Below are 12434 nucleotides of genomic sequence, written 5' to 3' on the forward strand. Positions count from 1 at the left end.
TACCTTCATCTTGAACTTCTAGCCTCCAAAACTGTGAGACAATAAATTTCTATTATTTAAGAATACCTAGTCTATGGTATTTTGATGTTTTTTTAATTTTAATTTTTTTATTTTTGAGAGACAGAGACAGAGTGAGAGAAGGGGAGGTGCAGAGACAGAGGGAGACACAGAATCCGAAGCAGGATCTAGGCTCTGAATGATCAGCACAGAGCCCGATGCAGGGCTCAAACTCATGAACCGTGAGATCATGACCTGAGCTGAAGTCAGATGCTTAACCAACTGAGCCACCCAGGGGCCCCGATATATCAAACTTTCTTAAAGGAGCCCACCGGTAAAGAAGATGCTGATCTAGGTAGACCGAGTGCAGTTACAGAGATCTCATACCTCACAGTGAGGTCATGAATGAAAGAGAGTCATGTGACATTCTTAGGACTCTTTTGGTTGCAAGTGACAGAAGTCCCACTTGAACTAGCCTAATAGCAAAGGAAATTAATTTTGAGGGTATTCTGGTGTCTTGCAGGATTTAAGGATAGCTGGGTTTCAGAAAAAATTGAGACCAGGGACCCAGATACCAACAAAGTCCTCTCCTTCTGACTTGCATCCTCCTCCTCTCCACAAATTTTATCAGTTCTCCCTGTCTTCTTGAGATGAGTTTCCCTGTTTATGTGGCTCACAAGACAGAAAGCCTGGCTTTGAAAGGTCTCTGATGGGCTCATCCTAGGTCAGGTCAGGTCAGGTTGTCAGGCCAGGACCTAGCATCTCCCAAGGGCACAGTCACCATGTACTAATCTAACTGCAACCTCGGGAATCATTTGGATGTAGGGAGTGGCTTGGTGGGTGGGGGACTGTTGCTGTTAGAAGGATGTTCCCAGAAGACAACTGCCTGGGGTCTCCTAATTGTTTTGATGGAAGATTCCTGGAAGAGATGGAATTTTGCTGATGTCGCCATTTGTAGAAAACCCAAGGCTTTGTAATGCCCACCCCAAGGACCCCAGGCTCTGGGCCACAGAGAAGACCCCCTACCCAAGCAGAGGTGCTTTTGACAGTTTGGAGCCCACCAAACACACCCCTCCCTGGATCTCTGCAACTGTGCGATCCTTCTAGGCAGAAGCAGAGAGCAGCATAAATGATTATCAAAACAAGGCCGGGCTCTGCCTGCAGGAAAATCCAGGCTGTGGCAGCAGCTCAATGCCCGCCAAGCGAAATACCAGTTAGGAGATATCGCTGGCATGCAATTTAAAGAATAACTTGACTAGCACTTGGGGTTATTTAGAAAAATACCTTCGGTCACGTGCTTTGCAGAATGCTATGTACTTGAAATGAATCATCCGTACCCAGCCCAGAGCAGATTTAATTACAATCCCCTCCCGTGTTGCTTCTTTTAAAACTTGACCTTCTTTTCTGGTTGCTATTCAAATTCAGCAAAATATCAACTTGATTCTTTTTTTTTTTTTTTTTTTTTTTTGAAGCTGAGGAGGAATCTTTCTATAGCTGAACAGTTCCAGATAGGAAGAAGGGACCAAGCTCACAGGCAGGAGCCTTGCAATATAGTGATGACAGCAGATTATCTTTCATTACCAAGAAAATGTCATTTACCTGTGAGGGCCATAAAATAATTTGTCCTAATGACTATACACAGCTTGTAAGCAAAAACCAACATCAAGATGACACAAACAGATGGTTTCTGAGTGACTTGACAAGATTATGCCAGCTGAACACGCTAGACCTCTGTATTTCTAAAGGGGTGTGTGTCACTATTCATACTCAACCCTGGGTTTCTGTGGATGTGATTAACCCACAGGCGGTGCATGTGATTTAATAGAGTGGCCTTTATCATGAGGCCAGTAGACAGGAAAGAGCAAGGATAAAAGGCCCTGAAGAAAGAACTCAGGCAGGTTCATAAACCCTTCAGAGCCTCAGTTTCCTCCTCTGTAAAGAAGCTTCGATAATTCTCCTATCACAAGGTTTTGTGCAATGCAGAGAAAACAGATATAAAGTGACTGGCACATGATGGAAGGCTTAGTGACACTGGCTATTACTGTTCTTTTTCAGCCCATTTTTCAGTGTCTGGTAGTCACACCATTTGCACCTCTGAATGTTAAGCAAACATTGCCCGGCTCAATACAAAGTTGGACATTTTCTCGTTTTCGTTGTGTTCCAAATTAGTCATTAGATCTGATGAGAGGCTGACCCCAGAGGACCACACTGGTAGATGTCAGTTGGTGGCTGATCAAAACCTATTGTCCTCAGGGTTAGGTAAGTCAGAGGGTATGGCTGGCCTGACCTTCACAATGAGGGTAAACAGTTTCATGGCAGCACAAGAGAGAATGATAGTGAACAGGTGCCCAGCTCTGCCAGAAATCACATCTCCCCGGAGAGCTGCCATGGGTTTCTTGTGATCCAGACCCTTCCATCCTTTCCTGGGCCTACATCCTGGTCCCTTTCTCATCAGGATGCCAGCTTCTCTCCCTCCCTCCCTCCCTTCCTTCCTCCCTTGCTCTCTCCAAGAATGGCGCCTATGAGGGTACACATGCTCACCTGGGGGTATATTTTTGGCTAAAGGACTGAAAGCTATTTAGGAAGTTGAGACAGGCTATGTGGAGAAACCAGATCATGAAGTCAGATGGACAAATCACGAGGGGGTCTGTTGTGTAGTGAGTGATTTTTAAAGTCACAACTGAGGCAGGTCAGTGACCACCAGCCCCACAGCCTCCCAACCGCTCCCTCTGCCTCTTGTCTCTCAGTTCAAACTTCCTTTCCACCAGCCCACCCCTGGGGGCAGAGGAAGAGCTCCCCATGATGGTCTTAGCTGTCCTCCACCACCTACCCCTAAACTTCTTGAACACATGTAATTTTATTTCACACAATTCGTTAAAAATGAAGCAAGAAAGAGGGGAGGCTGATCAGGGAAGTCCTCTTTGAGGAGGTTATGTCTCTGTAAAGACCAAGTGGTGCGAATAAAGATGTGAGGGGTGCAGCCTCCAGGAAGAGGAGACAGACATGAGAGCGGACTACAGTGGGAGGGGCAGGTGGGACCGTGCTTGGCAAAGCAGGCAGACTGCCAACACAGGCCCTCCAGGCTTTGGTTTTGCTCAAGGATTTTATTTCAGTTTTGATGAATGCATTTGGAGAGTTTATAAAATGTACTGTTTTAGTCATTTTTTAAGTATATAGTTCAATGGTATTAAGTGCATTCACATTGTTGGGCAACCATCACAACATCCATCTCCAGAACCGTTTCATCTTGCAAAACTATAACTGTACTCATTGCACACTGAGTCCCCATCCCCCTCCCCCAGCCTGTGGCAACCACCATTCTGCTCTCTGTCTCTATGAATCTGACTACTCTAGCCAGGTTCCTCACACTCTAGGTCCATAAGTAGGTCCTAGAGTATCTGTCATTTGTGACTGGCTTATTCCACTTAGCCATAATGTCCTCAAGATTCATCCGTGTTGTAAGCGGAATATCCTCCCTTTTTAAGGCTGAATGATATTCCATTGTATGTATATACCACCTTTTGTTTATTTACTCATCTACTGATGGGCACTTGGATTGACTCCATCTCTTGGCTATTATGAATAATGCTGGAATGAACACGGGTGTGCAAATGTCTCTTCAAGATACTGCTTCCAGTTCTTTGGGGTGTATACCCAGAAGTGGCATTGCTGGATCATAAGGTAATTCTATATTTAATTTTTTGAGGAAACTCCATGCTGTTTTCCATAGCAGCAACACCATTTAATATTCTTACCAACAATGCTCAAGGTTCTCAATTTTTCCACATACTCACCAACACTTATTATTTCCCTTTTTTTTTAATAGTAACCACCCTAATGGGTGTGTTTTGGGGGTTCTGAGCAGGGAGGGTGGCATGACCTGTTTGTGTTTTTAAAGGATCCCCCTGGCTGTTATGTGGGAAATGAAGTTTAAATTACCAGGGTAATTTTGAGGATGAAGAGGCTTCTGTGAGTAAGTATTCAGGGCCAGGGTACAAAGTATCATTGTCATAGTCAAACCAGACAGGAGTTTACCCACCTCTGTTTGGGAGGCAAGAGTAAAGCAACTCTGGATGCCAAGAGGAGGCAGAGGGGAGGGTGCATCTCATCCATCTGAAACAGAGAGGTATGAGGGCCCAGATTAATTATACTGGCAAAAAAGGAGAAGAGGCAAACAGGGTGGGGAGGTGGGAAGCCACTACCACTCCCACATGAGGAGGGGAAGTTGATGTCACTGAGTTCAGGGCCCCAGCAGGCCCATTCTCAGGATGCAAGAGGATGAGGGAGATTTGGCTACTGCCACTGACCCCAACTGTGCCCAAGACTTGTCACTGCTATCTCTACCCCATCTTCCACGGGCTGAGCCCAGGTGGGAGATGAAGCCTGGAGCCCCCAAGCAGCCTGCAGGGCTCAGCCTCCCTCATTAGCAAGGAGAGTGGGGTGGGACCATGGGGCTGAGCAGGAGCATGGGGTGGTTATGGGAGATAGAATCTAACAGGCCCAGCTTGGCTGCAGGGTCTGGGGAAGGGAGCAGAATGAAGAAAGAGGCCAGCATTTTTAGAGAGTTGTCCTTTCCTGAGGTGGGGAGATGGGAAGGAAGCAGGGGGACGGTTGGTTGCAGGGGTTAATCCATTTAGCTGCACATTTGTTTTGTTTGTTTTTTTGTTTTTTGTTTGTTTTTGGTGTAACTCTTAATAATAAAATGGTTTAAGAAAAAGAAGGAAGAAAGAAAACTCTGGATACTTAAGGGGTCAAACGTTACATTTTTCTCCATGCTCCTTAGTGGATAAAAGAGAAATAAAAATCACTCCACTGAAGTTCCCCCTTCTTGGGAAAGGAGGGGCCCTGCCACTTTGACTCCCCTCTTTGTCTGGGACCTGGAGATAGGGGAGAGAGAGAAGACAGGAGCTTCGATACCCTGAGCTCAGGCAGACACAAAAAAGGCAAAAGGAGGCAAAAGAGAAGCCTTTTAGATTCAGCTAGATTTGGGGAAGAGGGAGACACTGGAGACCTGGCTGCAGGACCCAGTGGGATGAGGTGAGCGGGCTGGGTCAGCCAGGACTGGGGAAGCCGCCATATGGAAACTGCTCTGGTGGAGGTGGTCTGCTGTGGGCACTGCTGGTGGGCAGGGAACTGGCTGGTCCAGAGGGTCCTTGTATGAGGAAGATTTGTTTGTTTGTTTGTTTGTTTGTTTGTTTGTTTGTTTTTAGGAAATAGCTTCCTTGGCTCTGTATTTGAAGTAGAATTTATCACTAAGTCCTCATGTAATGGGCATTGCATCATACACAGAACGTCCATCTAAATAAAGAGGTAAACTGAGGCAAGCTCAAAATTGTCAAAAAGATGAGTTTATTCAGAAATAGCAAAGGAATTGCAGTTTGGGACACACATGCTGTAGCGAGCCACAGGCGAGTCTGATGAAGGCTTAGGGTGGGCTCTGTTTGTTAGCACAAAATATAAGGAGGGGTCTGTTAAAATAAAAAAACTGGAGATAAGCTTTGAAAACTCTCCAAGCAGACAAAACCATTGCAGACATACAAACAAAGCTCAATTCAGCTTATTTTGTGAGACCAGCCTGACCTGAGATGCTTCTGGGAACCATGCCTCTGAGAACCATAAGTAAAACTTCCCAAAGTTGATATGAGGCAACGCTTGACCAGTTCCTTATCATTTAAGAAAGTTCCAGTGTTATCAGTTTTCTGTATATCAGGCATTTTATGGGGACTATTGGTCTCTTAGTCCTTAAGTTTTGTTTTCCTGAGGGCATGTGCATAAACTTTTTCATTTTATATCCTCCGGTTCCATTTTAGATCAAAATTCTTTTACAAGGCAATCCCTTCCTCCCTCAGCAGTCCCGCAGAGGAACGTAAGGGTATTTAGTTTTACATTGTTTATTGTTTTCTTGTCTCCTCAACTAATAGTTCATATTTCTGTAGTACATAGCCCAGTGCTCAGTTCACCACTGACTTGCTGATGACTTATTTATTTATTTATTTATTTATTTATATCGAAGTACAGTTGACACAGAATGTTGCATTATTAGTTTCAGGTGTACAACATAGTGGACTGACAATTCTATGTATGATGCAATGCTCACCACAGTAAATGTCATCATCTGTCCCCATAAAAGGTTATCATGGTATCGATTATATTCCCTACGCTCTACTTTTCATTCCCATGACTTATTTATTTTATAACTGAAAGTTTGTACCTGGAAGTAATTCCTTTCACTTATTTTGCCCATCCCTACACCTTCTTATTTTTTTAAGTTTATTTATTTTGTGAGAGAGAGAGAGAGAGAGAGAGAGAGCACGAGCAGGGGAGGGGCAGAGACAGAGGGAGAGAGAGAATCCCAACCTCACAGCACAGAGCCCAACACGGGGCTCCATCTCACAAACTGTGAGATCATGACCTGAGCCAAAATCAAGAGTCTGATGCTTAACTGACTGAGCCACCCAGGTGCCCCTTCCACCCACCTTTTTAAACTTTTTACTTAGGATAATGACATTGCACTTGAGAAGATTGAAGCTCCCAAGATATGCTTCGTTTGGGGAGCAGGTACTCCCTGTATGGGAAGCTATTTTCTAATCCCCTGAAAGCAATCTATTTATACCCTGAAATCTGAGTTTTTAAGGAAATGTATCATTATTATAGCTTGCATAACTCCAGCTATGTCAAAGAACTATTTCTACTGCCCTAGAATCATTGCAGCTGTGTTCTGAGAGCTCCGTGAGAGGTAGAGTCGGGTACACTGTATTCTCTCCTCATTGCTGTGCACTGGCTTCCCTGTAATTCTGCAAGTGACCTCTTTGTTCTAGGATGGTGCACCTGGATAACAATGGGGAGTGATTACTGCTTGCTTTACCATCAAAAGATTGGGAATACTGCTTTTAAGCCTTGAACTCATTTCCTCTCCTGGCTTTAACTGAGGGCGAGTCAACAACGACCTGGACAGAGAAGGATGGAGCCAGGACAAAGGTGTCCGTGCCGGCCATGTTGCTGTCTGCGCCAGTCCTGGGAGGCCCTGTGCTCACATTGAAGACAATGTAGAGACTGGTCAGTCCCAGCCTCTAGGAGTAGAGGGTTCTGAGCAGGTAGAAATTCAGGACAAGTTAAATTTGCCCAATGGGAGGAGTAGGGCATCTGTCAGAGGAAGAAGTTAGGACAGAGAGGATGCTGAGGGCTGAGGCAACCTGGGAAAGAGGGGCTGGTGGGAAGGCCTTGGGAAGCAGGAGCAGAGGGTAGGGGAGTGGGGAGACAGAAGCTGGAAGGTAAGGTGGGTGCGGGCAAGGTTGTGGAGAGCCCCATGCAGGGCTGAGTTTGGACATGGCCCCCAGTGGTCACCAGAGACTTTTCTGGATTTCACACACCATTTATTTTTCTTAAAGCATGGAAGATGGGAAGGAATGAAAGCAGGTTACCAACTTTATTTTGTCATGTAAGGACACACACACACACACACACACACACACACAATTCCTTCCCATCAATTATTCTAGTGCTTTCATAAATGAAAAGATACTATAACACCCTTAAGAAAAAAAATAGAAAGAACAAAGTGTCAAAATAAATACTCCTGAGAAGTGACAGCCAGCAAACTTATATCACAGGTTTGCCAAATACTGGGAATATCATTGCAGGCTGGCAGGGTACACAGGCCTGCCCTGTCACCCCCAGTGGAAAGCCGTGGGAATTGTCTGGGAAGGGGGACTCAGCATGAGGTCTCAGGCAGGCCGGGAGCTGGACTGGGCTGAGCACTGGGTATCAGGGAGACAGCTAGCAGGCCACTGTCAGAAGCCATTGTCGTAAAATGTCCTCTGAGCCCATTTTCTATCCATAGCTACCAGTCACCCTGTCTCACCTGGACCATGAATGGCCTCCCCACTGCTCTCCCTGCTTCCACTTTCATAATCTACTCTCCACATGGCAGCCAGAGTTATCTTTGAAAAAGTGACCTGATCATGTTTCTCACCTGCTACCATCCTTTAATAGTCTGCCAGCAGGCCTAGCATGGAGCCAAGGCTCCCTTGAGCAGTCTTTGTCTGTGGCTCTGACCCACCGGCCCTCCTGGTTTGCAGGGGTGCAGCCACAGTGGACCTTGTTCAATCCTTCCTCCTCTGTCTGGAACACGTTCTTCCTGCCCTTCACCTCCTTAACTCCATCAGGTCTCTGCTGAAAGAGAACATCCACAGGGGGTTTTTCCAACTGGGCTCCTGCTGTCTCCCATGTCACCTGTGTTGTTCTGTCTTCATAGCAGGTGTGTGCATAGTGTGTGTGTTGACTGCTCCTGCATTTGGAGATTTGCTAGAAGAACCCACGGGACCCACCATGTAGTTGTGCCCATGGCTAAGATTTGTAACAGTGACATAGTAAGGATACACACCTAGATCATCAGGGAAAAGACACAAGTGGAATCTGGAAGAATCTGTGTGTAGGCTTCCTCATGCTCTCTCTCTCCAGTGAGGGTCACGCAGAGCACCTCCTCTCCTAACAGCAAAAATGCAGCAATATGTGTGTAATGTTTCTGCCCAGGGAAGCCCGTTACAGACTCAGCACCTAGGATTTGTACTGGGGGCTGACTGCATGCACACCCTCTGCCTAGCACATACCAAAATTCCAGACCCCTTGGAGGAAAGCAGGTGCATAAACCGCATCATGTGCACAAACACAGGAAGCACAGGGAGCCACCTTTAGCAGTTAACTATTGATCAGGGACACTTTGGAAGCCAGTTCTCAAAGGTCAGCCCAGGCCCAACACTGCAAGCTGGCTTTGTATGCAAAGGAGCCTCAGGCCTGCTTGGTTAACCCCTTTTCGACACAAGTTGTAGGTAAAACTTTATCTTTGTGTCTTTTTCAATGGGGACAAGACCCTGTCTACCATGTCCCACACTATACCCAGCACTTGGCGTATCATAGGCTCTTGGCTGAGTGTTTAAGAGCATAGAAGTGTCTGTTGGGAGCACTGGTCTACTGCTTCTTAGCTGTGACTTGGACAAGGTCCTTCACTTCTCATGGCCTCAGTTTTCTCATCTATAATAAGGGGGCTCGAACAGTCCTTCCTCACAGAGTGGTTGCAGCGGTGCTATTCTGTGTTCAGTGAATGTAACCTGAGGTACAGACCTGGATTTGCAACCAAGTGTGGGCACCAGAGATATCTATTCGAGAGACTTGAAAAATAAACGTGATTAGCCTTGGAGGCCCAGGAAGACAGAGACTTGCAGTTGTAAGTCTAATTGGAAGAAAAGATGTAACAGAATGAGGTTGCTGTGTTTGGTGTATGGACTAGTGATAGATCTTCCTCAATAGCCGTGTTCCTAACCCTCTGTCACCCTGTCATCAATAGATCATGTAGTTTCTCAGTCTCCACATCTTCTTGAGGAGGAGCCTGGATCCAGTAAGTGGGTCCTGATGAGGAATGCTCTGCCCTTCAGGTGTGCTCTAGAGACGCTGATCTTTGCTTGCCCTGCCCACTCTCTCCTTCTGGGGGCATCTGTCCTGCCCCACTGTAGCTGCTTGGGTGGCTCTGTTCTGCTCCACAGGGCCCTGCCTTGGCCTCACTGACTGGACTGGACCAGTTGCCACAAGGGCGATTAGCACTGGCTGGCCAGGAGTTCTGACCTGTGAGCTTGGCTTGAGAGGATGAGATGAGCCGGACCTAGAAGATTCTTTTCACAGGAATTTGGAATCAGTTCCTGAGAGACATGGCTGGCTAGCAATGGGGCTCCAATGATTTTCGGCCAGGGCAGGCTGGATCACTTGTGAAAGTGATGAAGGAGCAGAATTGCTAATGTACAGGGTGAGGACTGGATAGAAATGGAAAGGCCATGAGAAAGACATCCCTTAGCACTGCCTTGGGCCTGGGGAGCTTTCTTATTCCAGATCTAGGGCACATGCATCTGATAATTTGAGGCAATTTAACCAAGAGTTTGGGCTCCACACTTGGATCTGCATATAGACACTGCCTCGTGCAAGCTGTATGTCTAGTCCCTTAACCTCTCTGAACTTCCATCTCCCTAGTTATGTGATAAGGAGAGTAATATTGTCAACTGCATAGTGTCAATGTGAAGCCTACGTGATATCATACAGGGCTTTGCACAGTTTCTGGCATATGGTAAGCACCTAAAAATGTTAGATAGTATTATGATATTTTCATAACTCCTCTATTTCTCAAGGTCCTTCTGATGGCTCTCTGTTTCTGACCATCACAAATAAAAACATGTTATAATAAACGATCCTTTCCTCTTTGGAAGGATTCTTATAGAGAAATCATAGTTCCTAATGCTTTGTCTTCCAGTGTCCTGCAATCTCATCTGGAAAGAAAGAACATAGTTATTTTGCAGTATTTTTTTTTTTTTCTGACAGCTGATTGCCTTTTTCAAAGCATTCAGAACTCCACCTCTGGGTTTAACTACAGGTAGAATGCTTCTGTTAATTCCCATAGGGCCCCATCAGTGAATTTACAATTCTCTGGAAGTAGGACTTTAATAAAAGATGACAATGTCTTTTTTATTTTGACCCCAACACTATCTTTTTGACCAATGGAAGTTTATTAATTCTCACGATGCTACTTAATATATGTGGCAAGTGTCCATGATTGATTTGGCATTTAGAAAATGTTAAAGAAATGAAGCCATTCAATAGGAACAACACAAACCATAGTCTTCTAGAGCCATCGGGCCTGCGGAAATTCATACTCACCCCCTTAATCACAGATACCAAGTCTCCTTCATCCATTTGTCTAAGCATCTCCCTGCCTCTAAGATGAGCCTTTCCATTAAAGCAGTGATGAAAATGACATTTCTTTCCATCACAGAATTTAAACTTCTTTTAATGACAGAAATTTTAAATGTAACCAATGAAATATGACTCAGGGGATTTGGAGAAGTGCCTTCTCTCTCAGCTCATTATATTCTTATTACAGCTTCCACTCTCAAATCTTTTTATCAGAGGAATGATGCACTCTTTGGGTAACAGAATTGAACACCACCTTTTGACAGCCAGGACCACAGTCTTTTAGATTATACATGGATGCCTGTATTAAAAGAATGAATTTTTTTCTCATGCTGCCTTCTCATTAAGACCCACCAGCCACTTTCTTTCTCCTGGGCTATTACATCTGGCTTCTAGCAAGACTTTCTTAATCCTATCTCTTCCCTCCTCCTCCACCCTTCCACTTTATCAGCTACTCTGAAGCCCAGATGAACTTTCAAAAACCAGATCTGATGCTCTTGTTAAGAACTAGTGCTGACTGCTCTGAAACCAGGATAAAACTGAGCCTCCTCAGCACATCTCAGGACAACTCAGGGCTCCTCTCATATATACTACATTTTTATGTATTTTAAGCTCGTCAACACAGTTTTGTAATTATTGCTTTATGGAGTTGTTTTTAAGTCAGGTAAGAGGAGAAAAAATGTACAAAATACTTTATTATCTATTATATATTTACCTTGCAGTTACCCTTACCAGTGCTTTTTATTTCTTTGCATAGATTCAAATAACCAATTATTATCCTTTATTTAAGCCTAAAGAACTCCCTTTACTGTTTCTTGTAAGGCAGGTCTGTCAACAGTGAATTTCTCTGTTTTTGCTTATCTTAGAAATTCTTAATTTCTTTTTTATTTTTAAAGGATAGTTTTGCTAGATACAGATTTCTTGACTCACAGTTCTCCTCCTTCCTTCCCACTGCCAGTATTTTGAATATGTCATCTCACTGCTTTAGGCTTCCATGGGCTCCAATGAGAAGTTGAGTTTTAATCTTATCGAGGAGCTCTTGTTCTCATGATTAAACATTTCTCTCTTGCTATTTTCAAGATTCTCTCTTTGTCTTTCAACAGTATGATTATGATGTGACTAGGCATGGATCTTTTTGAGTTTGTTTTATAGGAGTTCATTGAGTTTCTTGGATGAACAGATTCATGTCTTTCATCATATTTTGGAAGTTTTAGGCCATTATTTCTTCAAATATTCTTTCCATCTCTTTCTCTCTCTCTCCTGGGTGTTTCATTATACATATGCAAGAACACTTGGTGGTATCCCATACATTTTTGAGGCTCTGTTCATTTTTCTTTATTCTTTTTTCTTTCTGACTGGGTAATTTCAGTTGAACTTTACTCAAGTTCATTAAATCTTTCTTCCGTCAACTCAAATGTGTTGTTGAGCACCTCTAGTGAATTAACCATTTCCAGTTCTTATACTTTTAAACTCCAAAATTAGGTAGGATAATTTCTATCTCTTTATTGCTATTCTCAATTTGGTAAAACATCATTGTCTTACTTTCCTTTAATTCTTTAGACATGGTTTCATTTAGTTCTTTGGACATATTTATAATAGCTGATTTAAAGACTTTGACTAGTAGGTATAACACTGGGGCCTCCTCAGGGTCCATTTCTATTAACTGCTTCCACCCTCTCCCCACTCCTCACCCCACTTCCCACCCC

General features: G+C 44.3%; 1 long non-coding RNA gene across 2 annotated transcripts in view; it reads right to left on the reverse strand.

Annotated features, from left to right (window-relative positions):
* Nucleotides 1-296: 296 nt before the first annotated feature.
* Nucleotides 297-12434, reverse strand: part of LOC123580655 — a 167202-nt gene continuing 155064 nt past the window's right edge. Inside the window, exons 2-4 of one of the 2 annotated variants that reach the window (XR_006703409.1) lie at nucleotides 7970-8166; nucleotides 4037-4110; nucleotides 297-916 (exon numbers count right to left, since the gene is read on the reverse strand). This is a non-coding gene — a long non-coding RNA (uncharacterized LOC123580655). Of the gene's footprint in view, nucleotides 917-4036; nucleotides 4111-7969; nucleotides 8170-12434 lie in introns of both variants that reach the window. The other variant, XR_006703408.1, reaches the window with a different exon arrangement.

This window comes from Leopardus geoffroyi, chromosome A3 (assembly GCF_018350155.1).
Source record: "Leopardus geoffroyi isolate Oge1 chromosome A3, O.geoffroyi_Oge1_pat1.0, whole genome shotgun sequence".
Lineage (NCBI taxonomy): Eukaryota > Metazoa > Chordata > Mammalia > Carnivora > Felidae > Leopardus > Leopardus geoffroyi.